The sequence below is a fragment of the Aotus nancymaae genome, unplaced genomic scaffold (genome assembly GCF_030222135.1).
Source record: "Aotus nancymaae isolate 86718 unplaced genomic scaffold, 86718_ANA_hifiasm-v0.15.2.pri h1tg000014l, whole genome shotgun sequence".
NCBI classification, from domain to species: Eukaryota; Metazoa; Chordata; class Mammalia; order Primates; family Aotidae; genus Aotus; species Aotus nancymaae.
Window position 1 is genome coordinate 75,552,154 of NW_026988425.1, and position 26,676 is coordinate 75,578,829.

General features: G+C 35.4%; 1 protein-coding gene and 1 non-coding gene across 6 annotated transcripts in view; both read left to right on the forward strand.

Annotated features, from left to right (window-relative positions):
• Positions 1–26,676, forward strand: part of XRCC4 (X-ray repair cross complementing 4) — a 273,654-nt gene that overhangs the window by 140,190 nt on the left and 106,788 nt on the right. The window lies entirely within an intron of this gene.
• Positions 19,912–20,020, forward strand: LOC135274952 (U6 spliceosomal RNA). Its single transcript, XR_010342694.1, has one exon. It is a non-coding gene; the product is annotated as a U6 spliceosomal RNA (small nuclear RNA).

The following is a 26,676-nucleotide window of genomic DNA, read 5'->3' on the forward strand; positions in this document are numbered from 1 at the left end:
TGACTTTATTCTGGAAGTGAATGCAGAGAGAATATAAGCAGCTCTTCTATTCTTCCTTATCTTTCGGCACCCTAGAGAAGTTTGCTGATGTTAATAACCAACTATATCACTTTTGAAGTGTTAGTTTAATATGTGTTGATTGTTTCCTTACTTTCTGCCTTGTTGGGGGAACACATTCTTCTCCAGAAAAGGACAGACCTCTCTTGGATTTATATATATATTATGCAGAAACCTTTCTTCTAGAACTTCCATATATAAAAGAATTCTAGGCCAGGTGTAGTGGCTCATGCCTGGAATCCCAGCACTTTGGGAGGCTTAGGCGGGTGGATCACCTGAGGTCAGGAGTTCAAGACTAGCCTGGCCAACATGGTGAAATCCCATCTCTATTAAAAATGAAAAAAAAAAAAAAAAGCATGGTGGTGTGTGCCTGTAGTCCCAGCTACTCAGGAGGCTGAGGCAGAAGAATATCTTGAACCTGGGAGGCGGAGGTTGCAGTAAGCCAAGATCACACTGCTGTACTCAGCCTGGGCAACAGAGCAAGAATCCATCTCAAAAAAAAGAAAAAGAAGAATTTTGGCTATCAACAGTAATCACTGAGTGATATACAGCACAGTTATTTACAGCATTCTGGAGATCTAGGGTTTAGTTTTTCTACCAATACCTTTGCTCACAAACAAAGGCATTTTTAATGAACATCTCTAAATCTCATTTTTCTAATCTGTGAAATTTAAGGAGAAAACTAGATAATCTGCAAATTTACAGTAGGTAATCAGCTCTACATTTACAGTTTTCCAGCATATTTAAGGGCTACCTTTTGTTTTATCATGAGGTCAGTGGAAGTCCACAATGTGCCAGGAGGTAAATGTGTAATGCTGTCTGATAGAAGTATGTTCCTAAGTTTTACTCCACCTATTGCCATACCAGTAGTTTTGAATGGAAGTGTATAAGTGGCTTACTGCTGAAATCACAAGCTTTATGTTCTTCCATCTGATTTTCCATAATATGCTTTCTTATTTATTTACTTATTTATTCATTCACTCATTCATTTATTTAATTTTAGACATGATGTCTCACTATGTTGCCCAGGCTGGAGTGCAGTGGCTAGTCATAGGTACAATCATAGCACAGTACAGCCTCGAACTCCTCGGTTCTGCAGTCCTCCCACTTAACCTCCCTACTACAGATGTACTTTATTATGCCCAGTTTCTTCTATCTGATTTTAGAGAGCACTTATGATACTCAATAGTTCTGCCCATCAGGAAGGATAATCTAGAAATGTAATCAAAGGGAAACTTAGGGTGGTTATGAAGTCATCTAGCTTAAGTTAGACCATTTCTCCTATGTCACAGGATAATGTATGATTTACCTTATTTGTATTGCTAAGGGGTTAGGGGACTATACTATATTAATCTCAGGCTTTGGAGTCTGACTTCACTAAAGGTATGTGATTTGACATTTAAAAATTTTGAGGAGAGAGATCCAAGATGGCTATCACTAGCAGCTTGGGATTGTAGCTCTCAGTGAAAGTGCAGAGAACGAGAGGATGCCACACTTTCAGATGAATTTTTGTTGCTCACGGACCAGGAGATTCCCAGCGGAGGAGCCCCACAGGTCGCCAGCATGACTCTTGTGGCCGGCGCGGCAGTTCTTGGTGCAGAGTGAGCGGGACTGGGTCCCCTTTTGGCTGATGTTGTTTGGAGCTCCGGGAAGACAGAGTTGCCTATTCAGCTGATTGAAGGATGGACTCAAGAAGGGAGCTAGACCAGAGATTCCCAGGCAGAAAAGCACCATCAATCTTAACACCACTGTTTTGGCCGGTGCAGTGGATTGCTCAGATTTCGGCACTGGGAATCAACAAGTTGGACGTCCACTCAGAGACCTAATTTGAAAGTCAGTAATCACAAAGACGACAGGTGGATAAATTTACAATGATGGGAAGAAACCAGCGTAAAAAGGCTGAGAATACCCAAAATCAGAATGCCTCTCCCTCTACAGGGGATCACAGTTCCTCATTAGCAACAGAACAAGGCCTGATGAAGAACGAGTGCATTCCATTAACAGAAGTAGGCTTCAGGAGGTGGATGATAAGAAACTTCTGTGAATTAAAAGAACTTGTTCTAACCCAATTCAAAGAAACTAAGAACTTTGAAAAAAGGTTTGACGAAATCCTAATGAGAATAGACAATTTAGAGAGGAATATAAGTGAATTAATGGAGCTGAAAAACAACACGAGAACTTCGTGAAGTAAGCACAAGTTTTAACAGCCTTGAATTGATCAAGCAGAAGAAAGGATATCAGAGGTTGAAGACCAACTTAATGAAATAAAACGAGAAGTCAAGATTAGAGAAAAAAGGATAAAAAGGAATGAGCAAAGTCTCCAAGAAATAAGGGACTATGTGAAAAGACCTAATCTACGTTTGATAGGTGTACCTGAATGTGACGAAGAGAATGAATCCAAGTTGGAAAATACTCTTCAGGATATTATTCAGGAAAACTTTAGTAAGGCAGGATAATATTCAACTCCAGGTAATACAGAGAACACCACAAAGATATTCCTCAAGAAGACCAACCCCAAGGCACATAATCATCAGATTCATTAGGGGTGAAATGAAGGAGAAAATACTAAGAGCAGCCAGAGAGAAAGGTCAGGTTACCCACAAAGGGAAACCTATCAGACTTACAGCAGATCTCTCAGCAGAAACCCTACAAGCCAGAAAAGAGTGGGGGCCAATATTCAACATCCTTAAAGAAAAGAACTTTCAACCCAGAATTTCATATCCAGCCAAACTAAGCTTCACAAGTGAAGGAAAAATAAAATCTTTTGCGAACAAGCAAGTACTTAAGAGATTTCACCTTCACCAGACCTGCTTTACAAGAGCTTCTGAAAGAAGTACTATACATATAAAGGAACAACCAATATCAGCCTTTCCAAAAATAGTTCAAAAATATATCAAAAAGTAAACAGCATTAACATAATGAAGAACTTACATCAACTAATGGGCAAAACAGCCAGCTAGCATCAAATGGCAGTATTAAACTCAAATATATTATTAACTGGATAAAAAGCCAAAACCCATCGGTACGCTATATCCAGACCCATCTCACATGCAACGACACACAAAGACTCAAAACAAAGGGACAGAGGAAGATTTACCAACCAAATGGAGAGCAAAAATAAATAAATAAATAAAAAGCAGGAGTTGCAATTCTCACCTATGATAAAATAGACTTTAAAGCAACAAAGATCAAAAGAGGCGAAGAAGGACATTGCATAATGGTAAAAGGATCAATGCAACAAGAAGAGCTAACGATCTTAAATATACACGCACCCAATACAGGAGCACCCAGATACATAAGACAAGTTCTTAATGACTTATGAAGAGACTTAGCCTCCCACACAATAATAGTGGGAGACTGTAACATCACATTGTCAATATTAGACTGATCAACGAGATAGAAAATTAACAAGGACATCCAGGACTTGAACTCAGACCCGGAACAAGTAAACTTAATAAACATTTATAGAACTCTCCACTTCAAATACACAAAACACACATTCTTATCAGTACCATATCACACCTATTCCAAAAGTGACTACATAATTGGAAGTAAATCACTCCTCAATAATTGCATAGCATTTCATAGGTTTAAATGAAATATTGGTTGGCTGCTTGTTTGTTATTTTCTTCCCTTATTCCTTCCTGTCTCCATTGTTAAGCACAATTATTGGCATAAAAGAGGTTTTCAATTCCCCTTTTTAGACTGCATTCTAGCCTGGGCAATAAAGCAATACTCCCATTCTCTCTCCCTCTTTCTCTTCCTTTTTCTTCCTCTTCTTCATTCTTTTGTTTTTTCTTTCTCTTTCTTTCTTCCTTTTTTTTCTTCTTTAAAAAAAAAATTTTGTTTTGAGCCTTAGTTGTCTCAATTATAAAATAGAGACTATAGGTTTAAAGAGGTTTAAACTTAATCCTCTTCAAATAGATATATTTGTATATGATGTATAATATATATTATTAAATATACATATAATTTAATATGGTATCTGTCACATACTCAGTAAACATTAGCTTCTATAGCATTATTATTAATATTGTTTTTATTGATGGTGGCATTGGCAATGGTAAAAAGTACTACTGTTGGCTGGGCATGGTTGACTAACACCTATAATCCCAGCATTTTGGAAGGCCAAGGCAGATGAATCATTTGAGCCCAGGAGTTTGAGACCAGCCTACTCAACATGATGAAAACCCATCTCTACAAAAAGTACAAAAGTTAACTGGGCATGGTGGCATGTGCCTGTAGTCTCAACTACTTGGGTGGCTGAGGAGGGAGGATCACTTGAGCCCACGAGGTAGATGTTGCAGTGAGCCCAGATGGTGCCACTCTACTCCAGCCTAGGTGACAGAACAAGATCCTGTCTAAAAAATAAAAATAAAAAAGCACAACTGTTCTCAGGGATGCAAAGATGTTTCAACATATGCAAATCAATAAATGTGGTACATTACATCAACAAAAATTGCCAAAAATCATATAATCAATAGATGCCAAAAAAGCATTTAATAAAATTCAGTATCTTTTCATTATAATAAAAAAAAAAAGTCAACAAACTAGGTATAGAAGGAATATACCTTAACATGAAAAAGGTTATGTATGACAAACCCACAGCTAGTATTATACTGTATGGGAAAAAACTAAAAGCCTTTTCTGTAAGATCTGGAACAAAAAAGAATGCCCACTTTTATGACTTTTATTCACAGTCTTTATTCCTGGCAAGGGAGTCCTAACCAGAGTAATTAAGCAAGGGAAGGAAATTAAGGACATCCAAATTGGAAAGGAAGAAGTTAAATTAGCCTTGTTTGCAGGGGGTATGAGTTTACATTTAGAAAAACTTGTAGATGGTACCAAAAAAACTATTAGAACTGATAAATTCAGGAAAGTTGCAAGATACATAATTAACATGCAAAAATCAGTAATATATTTATATGTCAACAGTGAAGGAACTAAAAAAGAAACCCTAAAAGGAATTCCATTTAAGATAGGTACAAATAAAATTAAATGCCTAGGAATAAACCTAACCAAAGAAGTGAAAGATCTCTACAATGAGAACTATAAAACATTGAGGAAAGAAATTAAAGGTTCCTACTACAATGAGATCATCTCACCCCAGTTAAAATGACTTTTTTCAAAAAGGCAATTACTGATGCTGGTGAGGATGTGGAGAAAGGAGAACCCTTGTGTAATCTTGGTGGAAATGTAAATTAGTACAGCCACTATGAGAGAACAATAGGGATGTCCCTCAAAAATCTAAATAGAACTACCTTACAATGGAAAGATATTCATGTTAATGACTTGGGAGAATCAATATTGTTAAAATGACCATAGACCCAAAGCAATCTACAGATTCAATGTAATCCCTATCAAAATACCAATGACATTATTCACAGATATATAAAAAATAATCCTAAAATGTATATGAAACCGCAAAAGACTATCATAGCTAAAGGAATCCTGAGCAAAAAGAACAAAACTGGAGGCATCACATTACCTGACTTCAAATTATACCACAAAGTTGTAGCAACCAATACAGCATGGTCTGTCATAAAAACAGACACAGAAGCTACTGGAACAGCATAGAGAACCCAGAAATAAATTCATGCATTTACAGTGAACTCACTTTTGAAAAAGTCACCAAGAACATACCTTGGGAAAAGGACAGTCTCTTTGGTGCTGGGAAAATTGGACATCTATATGCAGAAGAATGAAACTAGAAACCTATATCTCACCATATACAAAAATCAAATAAAAATGGATCAAAGACCTAAATGTAAGATCTCAAACTTACATTTGAGATCTACTAAAAGAAAACTACTAAAGAAAACTACTAAAAGAAAAAATTGAAACTACTAAAAGAAAACATTGAGGGAGTGATTCAGGACATTTGTCTGGGTAAAGATTATTTGGATTAAGACCTCAAAAGCACAGGCAGCCACAGTAAAAATGGACAAATGGGATCACATCAAGCTAAAAACCTTCTGAATAGCAAAGGAAAAAAATCAACAAAGTGAAGAGAACAACCCACAGAATGGGATCAAATATTTGCAAATTACCCAACAAGGGACTAATAACCAGAATATTTAAAGAGCTCAAACAACTCAGTAAGAGAAAAAAAGAATCCTGTTTTAAAAATAGGCAAAAGATCTGAATAGCAATTTCTCAAAATAAGACATGCAAATGGCCAAAAAGTATGTGGAATGATGCTCATCATCACTAATCATTAGAGAAATGCAAATCAAAACTACAGTGAGATACCATTGCACCCCAGTTGAAACGGCTTTTTTTTTTTTTTTTCCCCCAAAAAGGCAATAACTGATACTGGTGAGGATGTGGAGAAAGGAGAACCCTTGTGTAATCTTGGTGGGAATGTAAATGAGTACAGCCACTATGAGAGAAAAATATGGATGTTCCTCTAAAAACTAAACTAGAACTACCTTACAATCCAGCAGTCCCACTGCTGGGTATATATTTAAAAGAAAAGAAATCAGTGTATCAAAGTGATATCTTTATTCTCATATTTCTTACAGCACTGTTCACAATAGTCAAGACATGTATCCAACCTACGTGTCCATCAGTGAATAAATGGATAAAGAAAATGTGGTACATGGACACAAAGGGTATTATACACCCATAAAAAAGAATGAAATCCGGTTATTTGCAACAGCATGAATAGAACTGGAGGATGTTATATTAAGTAAAATAAACCAGGCACAAAAGACAAATACTGCATGTTCTTACTCATACGTGGGAGCTTTTAAAAAATGAACTCATGGAGATAGAGAGTAGAATGATGGCTACTAGAGGCTGGGAAGTATAGTGTAGAGGGGATCATAAAGAGAGGAATAGAGTGAGGTTAAGGGGTTCAAAAATATAGTTAAGTAGGAGAAATAAGATCTAATGTTCGGTAGTACAACAGACCAACTGTAGTTAATATACTGTATATAAAATAACTAAAAGGGTGGGATTTTTCACACGAAGAAATGATAAATGTTTGAAATCATGACTGTCCTGATTACCCTGATTGGATCATTACACATTGTGTGCTTTTTTTTTTTACAAAAATATCACATGTACTCCATAAATATGTACTCTTATGTATCCATAATAAAATAATTTTTAAACTACCGATATTACTATTTTATCTAAATTTTCAAAAAAAATTTAAAGAAAATACGGCGATAGTATTCATTGTGGTAATTAAATATTTTTAAAATATTCTTGGAATTAATCTTCATAGAAATTGATAATAGTTTTGTGAAGATATCATAAGTTAGCATAGTACAGCCTTGAACTCCTGGGTTCAGGGATCCTCCCACCTAAACCTCCCCACTACAAATGCACTCTATCATGCCCAGCTTCTTCTGTCTGATTTTTGAGAAGCCTTACAGTGTTCAATAATTCTGCCCATCAGGAAGGATAATCTAGAAATGTAATCAAAGGGAAACTTATGATGGTTATGAAGTCATCTGGCCTGAGCTAGAACATTTCTCCTATATCAGAATAATGTAAGTATGACTTACCTTATTACCTTACTAGTGGCAGTCCTCAGAAAATGAGATCTTGCCTCCTTAATGAATGCTTTTGATTTTGGGAAAAGATCTGTTAGGCTTCAGATAAATGTTAGTTGTTGGGAGAAACAATGAGCCTTCACACCCCTGGGGAGTCTTCAAAATTTGGACAAAGCTGCTGTATTCTAATTATTTTAGTGTTTATCTGGGTCAGTAGATGTTATTAAATGTGCACAAGCTCTATCCTGAGCAAATTCTCTAGCTTGCAGCCTAAATTTAAATAAGACAAAAATAAATATTAAAGAATGAGACAAAAATACATACAAACAGGCCGGGCGCGGTGGCTCACGCCTGTAATCCCAGCACTTTGGGAGGCCGAGGCGGGCGGATCACCAGGTCAAGAGATCGAGACCATCCTGGTCAATATGGTGAAACCCCGTCTCTACTAAAAATACAAAAATTAGCTGGGCATGGTGGCGCGTGCCTGTAATCCCAGCTACTCAGGAGGCTGAGGCAGGAGAATTGCCTGAACCCAGGAGGCGGAGGTTGCAGTGAGCCGAGATCGCGCCATTGCACTCCAGCCTGGGTAACAAGAGCGAAACTCCATCTCAAAAAAAAAAAAAAAAAAAAAAAAAAAAAAATACATACAAACACTAATAATTACTAAGATACAAAGTAATAATTCATATATAGAGAGAACTGTATATGAGATTTTTCTGATGATGATGTTTCATCTTTCTCTGAATCATTTTAGTTTTCATAAAAGAAGTAAGGTTGTATGCTTTTCTTTTTAGCTAAGTGGACTTCAGGTTTATCAGTAACAAAAAAAATTCAATCATTGTCACCGAAAATGTAAAAATTTTTAAGAGAATTTTTGAAGTATAAAGAACTAGGCAAAGTAATGTCAACCTTTCCTTTAAGAAACAGCTGCTAGAAGACCACAAATGGGTGCTAAGTTTCAGGCAGCTCCTAAGTAAGCTGGTATCTCTTTAGAAAATATGTTTAATTCCTTTTCACACTAGACTGTCATTAATAATTAAATGCCTAATGATTCTCTTCTCACAGAATTTTAAATTTTGCTGGGGAGAATAGAAATAATTGCAGGGTAGAAGAAAATACTGTGCTAGAAAGTATCAATTTATGTACTCTAACATTTGTTAAATGCCTATTAGATATTGGGCGTGATATAAACAAATCTAAACAATTAGTTGCAGTGCAAAGTTGCAAGTGTTAATATGGTGCTTCTGTCATAGATGGTACTTAATATATGTTAAATGTATAAATGATTAATGAATGAATGTTTAACTGCTTCACAGAAAGTGCAGTGGAGAAAAAGAGGAAGAAATGACTCTTTACCTATGATTTATAGAGAAGTTTATGCTACAACTATATATTAAGAGGTGAGCAGGAGAGCTAAAGTGAGCAGGTCAAGAGGGTAGCACAGGACATTCCAGGTAGAGAGAATAAGATATGAAAAGGCATGAAGATATTTTTCTTTTTGTTTTAAAGTAAAAGAACAGTGACAGGTGTGGTGACGCATACCTGTAATCCCAGCACTTTGGGAGGCTGAGGCAGGAGGATTGATTGAGTCCAGGAGTTCAAGACTGGGCAACATAGTGAGACCCTGGCTCTACAGGGGAAAAAAAAAAAAGCACTTTAGCCGAGAGTGGTGGCATGCACTTGTAGTCCCAGCTACTCAGGAAGGTAAGGCGTGAGGATCACTTGAGCCCAGGAGTTCAAATCTGCAGTGAGCCATGATCTTGCCACTGTACTTCAGGCTGGGTGACAGAGTGAGACCCTGACTCAATAAATGAATGCAAAAGAATAGAACATATTCAGGGAATGGGGAGAGGCTCTGTGACTGACTCAGACTGTGTGTGGCAGAGTGGTGAGAAATAAGCTGGATTGAAAGCCTCAGAGTATTAAAATTAAACTGACATTTTAGAAAGGTAACTCAGACTGAAGTGTGGAGAATGAGTAGAGAGAGAAGACCCAAAAGGCAGAGATAAATTAAAAAGTGTATTGGATTAAAAACAAGAGAAAAGTGATGATCTGAACTAAAACAGTGTCCTCAGAGATAAAGGGGAGAGCTGAGAACTATTTGGAGATAGAATTGACAGAACTTAATTATTTGCTTATTATTATGAATGGAGGCATTCTGACTTTTAGATTTCTACCTTAAACTAATAGGTAGATGGTAAAGATAGTAATCAAAACTAATGATGTAAAATGGTTACATATTGAACTTTTACTTTGGAGACCACAAAAAAATGTCCAGGAAACACTTGGAATTCTGTATCCAGAGGTACAAAACACACAAAGGTAGATTCTGTATTTGTGTATGGACAAGATAGCAGAAGTTTAAAAGTGAGTGAGATCACCAGGAAAAGCCAGTACCATGGTATATTGAAAGGTCTAAAACTTACCCACTAAGACCAGTGTCAGGAAGAATAAAGATTGTATTTGAGAGATTTCTAAGGTAACCCAAGTATTTTCACAAGTATGTGAAAACCAGTGGTTATATTTAATTGACATCTTGCAAGTGTCCCACTGGACTTTGTAAAAGTGATTCATTCACTGAGTTAAAAATTCAGCGCCAGATTCAGTGGCTAATGTCTGAAATCCCAGCATTTATGAGGCTGAGGCAGGTGGATCACTTGAGGTCAGGAGTTTGAGACCAGCCTGGCCAACATGGCAAAACTCCGTTTCTACTAAAAATACAAAAATTGGCCAGGCATGGTGGCACACACCTGTAATGCCAGCTACTTGGGAGACTGAAGCACGAGAATCGATTGAACCCAGGAAGGCGAAGGTTGCAGTGAGCCCAGATCACACCAGTGCACTTCAGTCAGGGCAACAAAGTGAGCCTCTGTCTCAAAAAAAATAAAAATAAAAAATCAGTAATACAAACATAAAATAAGAAAATAAAAATTTTAGTTGTAGGATTTTTAAGTTAATGTGTTTATTAAATCATTGCAGTCATATTAGTGATTTATATTGAAATTCAAGAAGCACAACATAGTTTTACAGAAATCTTTTTGTGTGATGAATATAATATGCAAATGAATTAATTTTTTAAATAAAATAGTACTTCTCTACTCTCAGTTCACTGATGTTTTTTTTCTTCTCATTTCAGGAAAAAAAAATCCGCCTTTCAAAAATGTCATATACTCTAGATTAAAAAGTTTAACTTTTTACTGAGACCCACAGTAAGAATATATTTCACCTTTCCATCAAGTACAGTTGATCTTTGTACAATGCAGGGTTAGGGGTGCTCACTTCCCACACAATCAGAATACCACAGAGAAGTTTTGACTTGTCCAAGTCTTTACTATTAGCCCACTGTTGACCAGAGGCTCACCGATAATATAAACAGTTGATTAACAAATATTTTGTGTTTTATGTAATATATACTATTATATATTCTTACAATAAAGTAAGCTAGAGAAAAAGAAATGTTATTAAGAAAATCATAAGGAAGAGAAAATATATTTACTGTTCATTAAGTGGAGGTGGATTCTCAAAAAGAGAATCCTTTGCATTCTTGTTAAGTGGGTTGAGGAAGAGCAGGAGGAGGAGGAGGAGGGGTCTTGCTGTCTCAGGGTGGCAGAGAGGGAAGAAGTGGAAGAGAAGGAAGGGGAAGCAGGAGAGACAGGCACATTCAGTGTAACTTTTATTTTTAAAAAAATCACATATAAATGGATCCTCACAGTGCAAATCCATATTGTCCCAGGGTCACCCATATACACATTTGTGTGTGTGTGTGTGTGTGTAAGCTAACACAAACCTTGCATGAAACACTACTTACCCTTGTTTGTTCCTGTACTCAGCACTTTTAATTTCCTTAATCTCTTTCAGTGTTTTGCTTCATTGATAATTATTCTATTTCTTACTTTCGATAAATGTATGAGATTGTAAATATTAGGTTCTGAGATTATAAGCATGCACAATTCTCCTTTATCTTAAAATAAATAGACAAGAAGTACTTATCTCTTGCTCTACTTATTTTATTTTCATTTTGTTTTATTATTATTTTTTTGACCAGGGTCTCACTTTGTTGCCTGTGCTGGAAAGTCATGGTGTGACCATAGTTCACTGCAGCCTTGAATTCCTGGGCTCAAGTGATCCTCCTACCTCAGCCTCCCACGTAACTGTTGGGCCTACAAGTGTGCACTACCATGCCCAGCTTCAGCTTATTTTAAAAATTGTTATTGAATCTAACCTTCATTTACCTCCAAATTTCTAATGTATATATAATCAACACTTGCTATTTTAACCTTCCCATCACCAAGGCCCTCTTTCCTGCACTTACTCCCTTAGGAATCCAATCCAAAATCAATTCCCTTGGTAATAGCTAGCACTTGTATAACAACTAATGTGCCAAGCTAACTGCTTTACAATTGTTAATAAATTTTACTCACAACAAAAATATGAAGTAGGTTCTGTTTTTATCCATAGTGAGATTAAGTAGCTTGCTCAAGATTACACAGATGGCAAGCAGGGCAACTTGGATTCAAAACCAGGTATCATATATAACCAGCTCTTAAACTAATGTCTATAACACCACATTGCTGTTTATATTTTCAATTATGATATCTTTCTCTCATCTTATTTTTCTTCTCTCTCTCTCTCTCAATGTATCATTTATGTGCAAAATTAAACTTTTCTATGAAGACTGTTGTAACACTGGAATGATAGTCTACAGGTAGCAGTAGTTGGTAAACATTCTGACTATATATGCTTGTATTACTTCAAGGAAAGAGAATGATGTTTTAATGGAAGTGATGCCATCGAGTTAGTTTAACAATAATGAAGAAGGTGAGTGAACACTCCAGGACAAATGAAAATATATTCAAGGTTGTATTCATTTGCTAGGGCTGCCATAGCAAAATACTACAGACTGGAGGCTTACCAACAGAAATTTATTTTCTCATATTTCTGGAGACTGGAAGTCAAAGATCAAGATGTCAGCAGATTTGGTTTCTCCTAAGACATCTCTCCTTGACTTGCACATGGCAACTTTCTTCACTGTACATGCATTTCCCTAGTGTTTCTTCCTCTTCTTATAAAGACATCAGACTTATTAGATTAGGGCCCACCTCCTTGACCTCACTTAACATTATATATCCATTTTAAGGACTTATTTCCAGAGACAGTCATATTCTGAGGTGTGCTGGAGATTTAGGACTTAAGAATCTTGGGGGAATACTATTCAGTTTTTTAAAAGAAACTTCTTGCCAAGAAAAAAGGCAGTGTGCATCATGCAGTTACCCTGGAAAGGATCGTGGATCCATTTAATGAGAATGAGAGCTAGGAAAGAGATACCAGAAGGGAGACTATTGATCCTGAAACCATTGTCAGCAGGATAAAGGAAGCAAGAGATTGGAAAATTGGAAACACATTTTAATGTTGTAGGGCAGGGAAGGACAAAACAGGAAGGTGTGTGCTAGCTTTGTTGACCTACTCAGCATTCCTAATTACAAGCAGAAAGTTGTTCAGGGTTCTGCAGAACTTAGAATCACTGCTGCATGCCTGTCACTGAGAAAATGTAAATTAATAGAGAATGGAGGAAGTAATATTGGGGATGTGGCAGATGAAGGCAGTGTCTTAGAGCATATCTTTTAAAAATAATGTGCAAAGTTAAAATGTTTTTGGAATTGAAGTGGTGTAACTAATTTAAAAGATATTTTTCTATTATTTCAAGGATTGTACTATTATATAATGGTGTATATAATAGAAAAAAAAAACTCTACTCATTATGTACTTAAAGTATTAGTGATTTCTTCTTTATGGGTCATATTTTCCTGTTATTTCACATGTTCAGTAATTTTTATTATATACTAGACATTCTGATTTCTATGTTATACGGTTTTGTTGTCTCTCTTTAAAGATCGTTGAGTTTTGTTCTGGCAGACATTTTACTGGAAAGTCAGCTTGATCTGTTTTCTTCTTTTTTGTAAGCTTAATTAGAGTTAAGCTTACAAAAAAGAAGAAAATTAATTAATTGGTATAGACCTTTTAGGAGTGTCATTTGAGTGCTCAGCATTTTAGTGATTTTTTTACATTGTTTATTGGAAGTTCTGTTTTTTACACTGTTTATTGGAAGTTCTACATCTCTTACTATTTGTGACATCTGGATTTCTATTCAAATCATAGCTCATGGCTCTTCAGTTAGCTATTTTCTGCCAGGTCTTCAGCCTTGCTCTGTGCCTGTTCAGCTTAATTTGCATCCAGTGACTTATGATAACTCCTTTTGGGGCTCATTTTTTGTGTAGTTAACGCTTTTCCACTGCTTTGCCTTGTAAATTCCAGCTATTTCAACAGCACCAAGCTCTACTTTGTGCCTCTTTAGTTGAATGAGGTCATTGTGGTCTGCGTGGGCTCCACCTACATCCCTGTGCTGAGGTCTGGAAAGTACAGCAGGTAGAAAGACAGAGTGGTCCTAGGGCTCACCTCTTATATTTTTTTTCTTTTAGGAAGCACAGTCCTGCACAAACAGTTTTCCAATGTGGAAAGCTAGTAATTTCTTCTTGAGAAATTGAGGATTACGCCTGTAATCCCAGCACATTGGGAGGCCGAGGTGGGTGGATCACCTGAGGTCAGGAGTTTAAAACCAGCCTGGCCAACATGGCAAAACCCTGTCTCTACTAAAAATACAAAAATTTGCTGGATGCAGTGGTGGGCACCTGTAATCCCAGCTACTCAGGAGGCTGAGGCTTGAACCCGGGAGGTGGAGGTTGCAGTGAGCCTAGATCGTGCTGCTGCACTCCAGCTTGGGCAACAAACCGAGACTCCATCTCAAAAAAAAAAAAATTGAATCCATCATTAACGTAAGTTTTGCATAGAATTAAATTTAACTTCTTAGAAATTGGTTTTTGCTGAAATCAATTTTATATATTTCATACTAATCATACTACTGTTTTGAAGTTAAATATGCATACATATTAACAACATATAACAGATAAATCACACCAGCTTGGAACAGTAATGTAAACCACTTTATAAAAACCCCATCCTGAGAAGGAGCAGCATGTTAAAATCACTTGTGTTGAGAAAAGTGTTCTGAGAATGGTTCTATTAAGAAAAGTTTGTTTTCTTAGCTTTTGATGTCCTCGGGTAACAAAATCAACATTCTTCTGTATTTAATGAAAATAAATTGTAAAAAAGTAACAGGTGTTTTAGTAATAAAAAAACTATTCAGGGCTTAAATCATTAAAGTATGCTATTTTCTTTATTATAATTACTGAAACAAGAGATTTTGAAATTATACTGTTGCTCTGTAGACTTGGAGAAAGGAGTCTAGGAAGTGAGTTATATGACCTTATTGACCTTTGTACCTATCATGTTTAATATAATTATCTGTAATTAGTAGATTTTAAAATAATTTACTATCTGAAAATATAAACAAAATAGAAATATGTAGCTACTAGAAACCTAGGAATATAATGTTGCTGTCATCATAGAAATGCATGAATAAAGATAAATTAAGGAGAAATTAGACAAAGATGACATTTTGATAATTGTGTAAGATTTTTTGGCTGAAAATTAATAGATGCTAAAATTTGTCAGTTTATTTAGATTTCCAAATAGAGTTCATTTGATATCTACTTTATATTTGTATTTAAAAGTTACTTATCTAAAAAACAGCTATGTATAGTGTAAATAATTGTTTGAATGACATTTGAAAATATCTTATTTGATCAATGAAGATAATACAGATTAATTTTAGAAAAGATTCAGTAAAAATGTATTTCTCAATCTCACCTCCTTTCCCCACTTTTCCCACTCTCCCCCTCCATCTGTCCTCTTACTGTCTTTTTCTTAATCTCCTCTCCTTCCCTCTGCAACAATCATATGACCTATAAGAAATAGATTATTGTCTATTAAATACTCATTCTTGAAGGTCACTATTTCTTTTACCTTTATTTTTCTATAGATAAAAATCTCTTTATCAAAGTTTCTTGCAAGGTAATTTTTTTCTATCATTGTCCTTTTTTCTATTAAGTTAGGCATAATACTTCTCACTTTTACTTGTAGCATTTATATTTTTTATTTTCCAACTGATATGCCAATATGTATATAGATATCTGTATCTATCTATGAATCTATTCATCTAGCTGAACAATAACAAAAATACAGACTTTTTCTTTCTTCTTCTGTACTTTTCCAGCTGTGTTATGTTAACGTCCCTTGTGTAACTATATTCCTTGGCTAAGATTTCTGGTAACCATTATTTACAAATAATATACTCCTTTGTACAAGACTAGAATATTCGCCACAGGGTCATTTTAAATGCCGACTCCAGTTTAATGTGTTAGGCTTTGAATACATTGTTGGCCTTATAATGAAAATTACAGACTTTTTAAAAAGAAATTATGTTTATAGATTAACAAATCAGACAGAATTTAGTTACTTTTGTTTGTCTACATTTAATTAGAAAAGGTTTCCTGTCTTTTATATTCTACTTACATAATCTTCAGTATTTTCCTTGGTTCTGTTTTTATTAAACAATAATTTTTGGGGGCACCTAATATGTACCAAGCAACATGACAAACCATTTTTCTAAATGTCAGTTTATTATGGAAGAATTATAAATTTAAAAATGTGTGCATACATGAAACATTTACTTCATTGGAAATATTCTTTTTATTTAGGTAGTCTTTTCTCATTTTTGTCCATTTTATACAAAATGGTAATATTACAAAATTATCAATCCTTTAAGGTAAGACTGTGCATTTTAACTTATAAGATAAATACATTTTGCACAAAAGCACATTTTATGAATTTAGATAGTAAGATAGATAACTTTATGAGGTTTACTATGATCTGATGTCCCCACTTCCAGTTTCAAGATTAAAATACCTTATGAGATTGAAATTTGGACTTCCTAGCTGTTTATGGATCATAGTGGAGTGACAGACATACATTAACCTTTTTAAACTGAATTTGCCTTCTTTAATTGTGTTTGCTAGGTAAATATAGATTTTAGAAAGGAAAAAGAAAATATTTTAAAATAGTTCTGCTGATTGTCTTCAATTCTGCTTAACAAATTTAGTTCCAAAATCAGCGGATTTAATCAAACCTGACAGGAGTTAATACCAGTTGGAAAAACTTACGAACAAATATGCATAACTAAAGATTTGGGGCTATTGACAAGGAATCATAAACACTATTTAGGTAGCCAACCAAGTAAGATGAGGATGCCTGCATCCATATCTTACAGCAGGAGTCCTCAACCCCCAAGCGGCAGACCAGTTCTGGTCCATCGCCTGTTGGGAACTGGGCCACTCAGCAGTAGATGAGGAGTTAACCAGCAAGAATTATCACCTGAGCTCCACCTCCTGTCAAATCAGTGACAAAATCATCCCCCCAACCTCACCCGGTCCATGGAAAATTGTCTTCCATGAGACCCTGATCCTGGTGCCAAAAAGGTTGGGGACCATTGTCTTAGGGAAAGGAAAACAATGAAAAATTAATTGGGAACTATCAAGAAATCTGACCAAGGAAGCATCAGAGGAACCGATATGCCATACACAGAAGATTTAGATGATGCCATTGAACTAGCAAGTTGAAGCTTTCTGTATTGATGATATGTTTATATAATTGAAAACCTTGAGCGATTTTCTTTCAGAATACAATTTTTTAAATGAAACTATTTACTGTGGTATTTATTAAATATTTATGCATGTAGACCATACTAAGTTATATACATAGCACAGTATATTACTCTATTTAATGGTAATTTAAGAAATTTTCAAAGGTAGTTTTGATTAAATGGGATTACTTTGTGCAGGCTTTACAATGATATTCAACTCTAGTGTATACTGCTTACTAAGAGAACTCAAAACATTATGCATTTTTTTTTTATCAATTATTCTTCTGAGTCAGTGACCTTTACCACTTCTTTATACTGCAGTAATAAGAGTAGAGAAAGTTGCTAGGCTATGTGGGCACAGAGGAGACTTTGGAATCAGCAAAGTCCTCCTGACAGAAGTGATATCTTCATTGAGACAACGGTGAGTGAGAGTTGAGTAATAGGTGGCAGAACACTCTTTCTGGCATAAGATTGATCATATGTGCAAAGTCCAGGAGCAGATTGAAAGAATAGTACATCTAACAAAATTCAGTATGGTTGTAGAAGTAAGCTGACCCAGAACAGAATGACATTTTAAAAAATACTTTAGGGAGTTTTATTTTTGTCTTGAAGTCAATAGAAAAGGACCTGACTTGATCAGACTTCCATTTTTAGAAAAATTCTCCTAGACGTTTTAATGAGAATTATTTTTATCTGCTTGGCCATGTATAAACTATAGCAGGAATCTAAGAAAGAAACTGTGGAAGTATTGGAGATGCAGATAATTATTAGACAGACTTAAGAACTTTTTATGTGGTACTGATTAGATTTGCAAGATGAAGTTTTGAAAGGCATTGAGACGGATTCCTTCTTTGCAGCATGACAAGTTTTGTGGACAGTGACATTAAGAAAGCTTTGTCCTGAGCACATTACTAAGAGAGCATGTTCAAAATAAGGACTTAACGCATTGCTAGTAATCATTGTTAACTGTAATTTGAAGATAGCTAAACAGTCTTCATTAATATAAAATTTCATTTAAAAAATGCATTCATAATAAATCATGATAAATTTCCCAGTTATTATTATTTTTGTCAAATTGATGCTCAAAGTAACTTTAGCTTTTAATTGTCTAATTTTGAGCATTAATAACCAAAGGATATACAAATGAGTCATTTTAAAAATAAAAACCTTATGAGATTTTTGTTGAAAATTTTGAAAAATCATAAATAACATGAAGCGGAACAACATAAAGGAAACGTGGATGTTTGGAAATGAAAATTCTAAAGAAAAACTTTCTAATCTGGCCAATACTTTTTGACCCAATACTAACTTAAAAGTGCTTCACAATGGTCTGAAAGTGCATTTAGTCTATCTTACCAAATAATATAATCATTTTTAAAAAGCACAGTAAGGTAAATTATAGAATCTGTGACTTTTTTATACCAGAAGTAACTACTTAGTCTAATTTTTCCCCACCTACTTTGATGGATTTAGAAATAAACTTTTACAGAATTGTTATGTGACCTGCCCATAGTTATCAAGGCAATGACTAACAGACTCAAGTTTGGAATTCTTCTAGGATCTTTTATTAATTCAATATAAACATTTTCTTAGTTATAGCACCATTTGGTATAATATTTTTCTTATTCCTTCTAAATGAAAGTGCTGCCTAATCTCATTCAGTTTTCAAGCTAGTTAGGACATGTCTAGTGTTGCAAATCTGGAAATCTTTTTTTTTTTTTTAATCATTTCACAGTTTTCAAGGAATGCCTCTGAAATTTAGCCTTCTAGTTTCCTCTTCATGGAACAACTACAAACTGGCCAAATTATATCACAGAGGCATCAACATTGATGTATTGGAGTGAAAATAGAATGTTTTTTCCCAATGTATCAAAATTATTCCAGACTTTTCTGCGATTAAGCTTGCATTGGCAAAATGAAGTGGAAAGATTTATCATTGTCAAATAAATTCAGCTAAGTTCTTCTTCCTACCCCTGTTAACGATCAGAGAGAGAAAGTTTGTGGTATATATTACTGTTCCTTATCTACCAAATTCACCAGATAATCATGCTAATAATTAATTCTGCCAATTTGATCGGATTTTGTTTTTGACTTACTAGTCAAGCTAGTGATCTTGTCCTAGTTCTAACCAGGTAATGTAGAGTCACTGCAGGTAATATGCTGGTAATATATTTTTTTAAAAAAATAAGCTGAAAGATTCGCTATACCACTTCTTTTAAAAAGGTTCTGTATTATATTTATTTGGTCCATTATTAAATTTATACTAGTTCAGTGAAATCCTGTCTAAGCTTTGTAAAAAGTCTAGATTTTATTAACAGTTGAGTAAAATAAAAAAACAATGAAAATTTCAAAAATCCTTAGAAATCTCTATGAAGAAATCACTAGCAAATGTCTTAGGTTGACAGAAGTCAACCTATGAAAACAATGAAGCTTTGTATTGACTCCAAACATTTCACGACACAGATAGCTATTAAAAACTGAGAAATTGTAGTTTTGTTTTCCGAAAACTTATTAACCATTTAAAGTGCTTTCGGAGGTTTGTTATTTTTAACTGGAAAATGATGTAAATTGAAGGCTTAATGTTGCTCTTTCATAAATTGCTTTTCCCCTCTAATGTTTTTCTTTTCTTAATGTTAACTGGAACTGGCACCAGCAAGCATAAATAATCAATAGTGTGGTATTTAGCATAGATGTGAAATAACTTATAAGTTATTATTATTAGGTTCCCTTAGTATTTAAGAATTTATAGCAGTCGTGCTCGCTTCGGCAGCACATGTATACTAAAATTGGAACCATACAGAGAAGATTAGTGTGGCCCCTGTGCAAAGATGACTCGCAAATTCATGAAGCGTTCTATATTTTTCTCACGCCAGTTAGAATGGCGGTCATCAAAAAATCTGGAGACAACAGATGCTGGAGAGGACGTGGAGAAGTAGAAACACTTTTATACTGTTGGTGGGAGTGTAAATTAGTTCAAGCATTGTGGAAGACAATGTGGCGATTCCTCAAGGATCTAGAAATAGAAATTCCATTTGACCCAGTAATCCCATAACTGGGTATATACCCAAAGGATTATAAATCATTCTGTTATAAAGATACATGCACAGATGTGTTCACTGTGGCACTGTTTACAATAGCAAAGACCTGGAACCGACCCAAATGCCCATCAATGATAGACTGGCCAAGGAAAATGTGGCACATGTACACCATGGAATACTATTCAGCCATAAAAAACGAAGAGTTTGTGTCCTTTGTAGGGACATGGATGAATCTGGAAACCATGATTCTCAGCAAACTGACAGAAGAACAGAAAATCAAACACCGCATGTTCTCACTCATAGGCGGGTGTTGAACAGTGAGAACACATCACACACTGGGGTCTGTTGTGGGGGCTAGAGGAGAGACAGCAGGGGGTGGGGAGTTTGGGGAGGGATAACATGGGGAGAAATGCCAGATATAGGTGATGGGGGGATGGATGCAGTAAACCACCTTGCCATGTAAGTACCTATGCAACAACCCTGCATGATCTGCACATGTACCCCAGAACCTAAAGTACAATAAAAAATAAATTAATTAAAAAATATTATAGCAGTCAATTAATGAATATTTATTGAAAAATTACTTTGTGTTACACACCATTCTAGTCTGTCTTGATCTATTAGTGAATAAGACAAACTTAGTCCCTGCCTTCATGGAACTTACAATTATTAGATAAATTACTGCAAGTTTGGTGAAATCTAAGGATGTTTGAGGGCTATCCAAATGTTCTACCCAAAAAGGTGATTGTGTAGTTTCAATTCAGATTTGCTGTTTGAGTTCATTCTGAAACATCCTGAAAACCTAATTTTTAAAGCCAAGGCTTTTCTTAAATCAGTTTGCTCAGAGTGAGCTAGCCGTTTAATTTTCTCTTTTGGAAAATGTACTTCAGAGCCATGTGACTGTAAAGATTATGCTTTCAAAAAAAAGCATCTGTTAAAAGAAGAAAAGCAATGTAAAGAAATCAAGTTATAGATATTTGACAATGCAAAAGAAAAACCGAAGCTTCACAGATTAATTTGGGAATGTAGTAAACAACTGGAAATCTATGCCTACCTTAAAACTATTAAATTGGTTACTTTTTAATTGCTTGTGTGGCTTATGGCTTTCTTACTAATAGTTGTGTCTTTCTGTCCTACTTAATTATAAACTTTTGGAATGCATGCTAGTAGTGTCTTCTGGATAGTGCCACAGTTAGAATGCCTCTGAAATTTACCTTTACAGTTGCCTCTGCATAAAATAGTTCATAAAACAATCAATAAATATTGGTTGAATGGGTGGAAGAATACATGAATTCTTAAGGTCTGAAGAACTGAATTTCTTTGGTAGTAAAGTTTTAAAAAAGAATTAAAAAAAAATTAAACATTGAGGCCAGGGGTGCAGTGGCTCACACCTGTAATCCTAGCACTTTGGGAGGCTGAGGTGGGTGGATCATGAAGTCAGGAGATAGAGACCATCCTGGCCAACATGATGTAACCCTGTTTCTACTAAAAATACAAAAATTAGCTGGGTATGATGGCGGGTGCCTGTAATCCCAGCTACTGAGGAGGCTGAGGCAAGAGAATTGCTTGAACCCAGGAGGCAGAGGTTGCAATGAGCCAAAATCGCACCACTGCACTCTGGCCTGGGTGATGGAGCGAGACTGTCTCAAAAAAAAAAAAAAAAAAAAAATTAAACATTGAAATGTTTTGTAGGCATAGAACAATAAATACTTAATATAATCAACTTACTATTTCTTTATGCTGCAGATAATTCTGGGGTCTGTGGTTTATCCTTAGTACCCCACCCTGCCTCTGACATTGAGAGTATAGGATTTCCAAAGATGACCTCTTGAGTTACCCCAATGTCAGTAAGTATTTGTCATTAAGTCTGACTTCTAGCTGTACTGGCTAAGACAGGAGCCTGACATTTGGGAATGTATATGTACACAGATGCAGATACATACACTCTTAAGTGTTTGGTGCTATGTTAATAATCAGTTTATTTGCTGATTGCTAATTAATAGATTATACCAGTGACCTGTCTTGTAAGATGGTCATCAGTTATTCCGGTTAGATTGTGAAAACTGAGTAGCAACAGATTTGAAAATGGGCATTTAATAAATGACCTGGAAAAATAATACTTGCTTGTTTGGTCGGATTAGGAATTTACTGCCTCAAGATAAGATACTGCCTATTGAAGTATGGTGTGATACACCTTATCTCAGCCTCTTTTCTTGATTATCTTTATACTTGTCAGTAAGACATACTACAGAGGCACAAGGTAGCCTGAGGCATTGGTTGGTTTTCTTCTCTTGGGAAAGAAAGAATACATGTTTTGAAGTTCCATTCAGTTAGGGTTGTATTTTAAGATTTGGATTTTGTGCTTTTTTTCTCTTAATGTTTTATATCTTTTGAAGTGAAACAATGACTTATTGATTCTAAATATTTTATAAATACTTGTGAAATGAATAAATGAATAAAACAGCCAAAGCAGTCATAGTAAACTGAGTATTCTATATTCCTAACAGATGGTGTTTCTGTAACAATTGGATTATTTTGAGTTAGGAGAACTACTATTTATCTTACTTCTTTTTATGTCTGTAAGAAGGTATAGAAGATAGCCTAAATGAATATTAATTTGGTCTTTAGTTAACAACATACTCTTTTAAAAATAATACCTTAATGATGATATTGGATATTTCTGATACTTGTTTTATTTTAAAAAGTTACTAAATATGTAAATTGATTATAAATCAGTTTTTATTTACTCTATTTTGTCATCTCAGAAATTATGGTTTATATACATTTTCTCAGCTGAGAAACTTAGAGATTCTGTAATGAACCCCAAAGTCAATGCAGAACTGGAGACCCAAACTGGGGCATTCTCACACCGCTTTACCCTACATCTCATCTGGAAGTTTATAAATAAGTTTTTGATTAAAAAATAAGATGCACATTTGAAAATAAGAGATCCATGTCCAGTCTTCATATTTCTCTTGTATAAAACTACTGAGTAATATGTTAGGGTTTAGCATGAGGCATGGATTCCAGCTATAGGGTGTTCGTAATTTAATTGAAGAAACAAGAGACAAACATAAAAAGAGAGTAACAATATAAGACTGGATGTATAAGATGAGGGATTCAAACTGTAAGTACTACAGAGACAGGAAAGATTTCTGTGGATTGGGACTACTAAACTAGGATGAGTGAAATGAGTTGGGCTGTGCTAGAAGGAGGCACATAGATGAGCCAGTAAATTGCCCTGCAGTCCTTAGTGTAGCTTACATATATGGTAGAAGATTTTGGGAGACATGGTTACAAAGGCAGGTGAGGGTCACATTGTAGAAGGATTTGAATGCAGGGCTAAGATCTTAGGACTTTATGTTGTAGTCAATGGGAAACCACTCATGGTTGGTTGGTTAGTTTGTCTGGACATGGCATTTGCAAACAGTATACATTTTTTTTTCATGGTGAAGACACCTGAAGATTAGAGCTTCTTTCATTCTATAAGCTACATTGCCCCAACCATGAATAACATGCTTCAGGACATTGGGGTGGAGTGTGTTTGTGTGTGTGTGTGTGTGTGTGTGTATGTGTGTATGTCTATTTGAGGGGGCTGGAGATGGGCATATCTATTTGGTGCGGAGGAGCGGAAGAGAGGTAGCAATCATTTAAGTAGTATAGATTCTTTCTGTGTGCCAAGCTATATATCATATGAAAAGAGAAAAATCTATAAATATGAGGTAATAATGAGGGCCTTATAAAAACAAATTATAAACTTGAAAAAATGATTTATAAAAATATTGAGATTTAAAGATTTCTTGGTCAGAGGCTGAAGTTTACCAGGTAATTTAGCTTACAGGATTCAAATTCCTGAAATGACAGTGTCATTTCATTTCGACATTAAGAGTACCCAGGGAAGCTAACTCTCTGCCTTTCTCATGTCTGAACTACTGTTGCCAAGATCCTGCATTTCTTCTGTCAGATGAAAAGTGTGGCTTTTTGTGGAGCCACCTTTCACAATAACAGGGCTTGTGTAAAGATTCCCCATTTTTGAGATGCAGTGAACCTAACGAGAACTTGAAATTGATCCCACTGCTATACGAATCAGTATTCCATCAGTTAAGTTAATTGGCAATGTTTTTTTTCTTTTGTTTTCTTTAAAAAAAAAATCCTGGAAATGGTGAAAGACACATTGTCATGACCCAAAAAAAAAAAAAAAAAAAAAAAAAAAGACAGATTGGTAACATTAAAAACTGGAGGTAGAATCTTAGGAATAAAACCTCCCTAGTCAATATCAAATCTATACTTTTCTGCCTGAATTTGAAAACTTGCAAACTGATTTGACATAGGTCTCTGCTTTCTTCCTCCTTCCATTTCTTTTCTGCTGTCCATACTTATACTGTCTCATTTCCTGCATCTTTCATGAATGCTGTTACAAGGCCACACTCCTCTTCATTACCCTTCGAGCATTTGCCATTCTTTTCTAACTCTATTCAAGTTCTCTGTCATATCTAAAATGAATATATATATAACCTAACACACTTAATATGAATTGATGTTTTTTCTTTCTTTTTTTTTTTTGAGACGGAGTTTCGCTCTTGTTACCCAGGCTGGAGTGCAATGGCGCGATCTCGGCTCACCGCAACCTCCGCCTCCTGGGTTCAGGCCATTCTCCTGCCTCAGCCTCCTGAGTAGCTGGGATTACAGGCACGCGCCACCATGCCCAGCTAACTTTTTGTATTTTTAGTAGAGACGGGGTTTCACCATGTTGACCAGGATGGTCGATGTTTTTTCTTAACAATGAGATGCCAGACTTGAAAGTGAAAACTTGAATTATTGTACTTGAAAATATGTAAGGTAATGAATATTACAGACATTTTTGAGCTCCTATCTGTGACCTCCTGTTGATATACTTCGGATCCTTCTGTTGTATGTGAAATAGCAATTGCTCATTTGGAGACCCACAGTCATTGTTCAAGGAAGCTAATCTCGGAACAGAATGTGTATTTAGCTGCAAGACCAAAGACAATGAAAAGACCAAACATTATCACAATTGGAGGAAAGAGACAGGATGGGTTGAAATTTGAAAAATATGGGCCGGGCATAGTGGCTCATGCCTGTAATCCCAGCACTTGGGAGGCTGAGGTGGGCAGATCAGTTGAGTTCAGTAGTTTGAGACCAGCCTGGCCAACATGGTGAAATCTCATCTCTACTAAAAATACAGAAATTAGCCAGGCGTGGTGGTGGGCACAGTGGCAGGTGCCTGTAATTCCAACTAGTCAGACTGAGGTAGGAGAATCATTTGAACCCGAGAGATGGAGTTTGCAGTGAGCCGAGATCATGTCATTGCACTCCAGCCTGGGCAACAAGAGCAAAACTCCATCTCAAAAAAAAAAAAAAAAGAAATTTGAAAAATGTTTGAGATGAGCAATTTAATACTTAGGTACCAACTATTGCAGTAGTGGCTTTTTATCCTGGTTCCAGGGTGGAAAGAGGAGGATACAATGAATTATTTTTGCCTTTTATTAAAGGCTGGATAGATATTAAAACTTCATTTTAAAGAAATATTCGAAGTAAGAGAATGTATTACAATATGGTTTCCTATTACATTTATGTGAAAAACTGAGGGGAACACTGTTTCCCATGGTGCAAACACAAACCAAAAAAAGGTATTCCATTTAAATTGTAACTAAGCTTATACAGCTAGCCCTTTTTTCCTCATGCCAATTTTGTAGAAAGGTTACACTGTAATTATCAAGAGGAATGAATCATAATATGGTGAACTGGCTGGAAGTACTTGGTCACACACAACTTCAGTTTATTTGTGGTGTAATGATAGTCACCAGGAAGTTTGGGGTATGAAAACATTAGACACTTCTCCCACAATTTTGCTTCAAGGCAATTATAATAATAAAATTCTCAGATTAAATTTTGCCATACATACAATTATTAACTAAAATTTACTTGTAAGTAAACACAAAATAATTCATTAACCTGCCCTAAAAGTTTGAAAAAATTGCAAGCTCTCTGTCCTTTTAGGTGTCCCAGTCACTACCTCATAGAAATTGTTCACTTTTAGCAAATATAAAGATTCCTGAGCAGGAGTGATGATTCTTCCTGGCTTCAAACAACCACAGTTGTGCAGTCTTCATAGCTGGACATAGAACCACTTGAAAATTTAGCAGAAGATTATTTCTAGGTGTGAATAGGCCTCATGGGATTTTTACATCTTGTCCATAAAATGATTAGCAGTTATTTCTAAAATATGTTAGCCAGTGTATATAACTCTAGTACTTTTAATTCACTCCTGAAAACCCACATGCAATATTCATCAAGTTAGTTTACATACTTTGTTTTTATCAATAGGCACACATTTTTGTCATTCAGTATACTGATTAGTAAAACATCAGTTATTGATTGAAATATGAATAACAAATGTACCTATGATGACCCCCTTAATAGTACAGATTTCTGATCTCATCAGCCTGCTCCTGGCTGG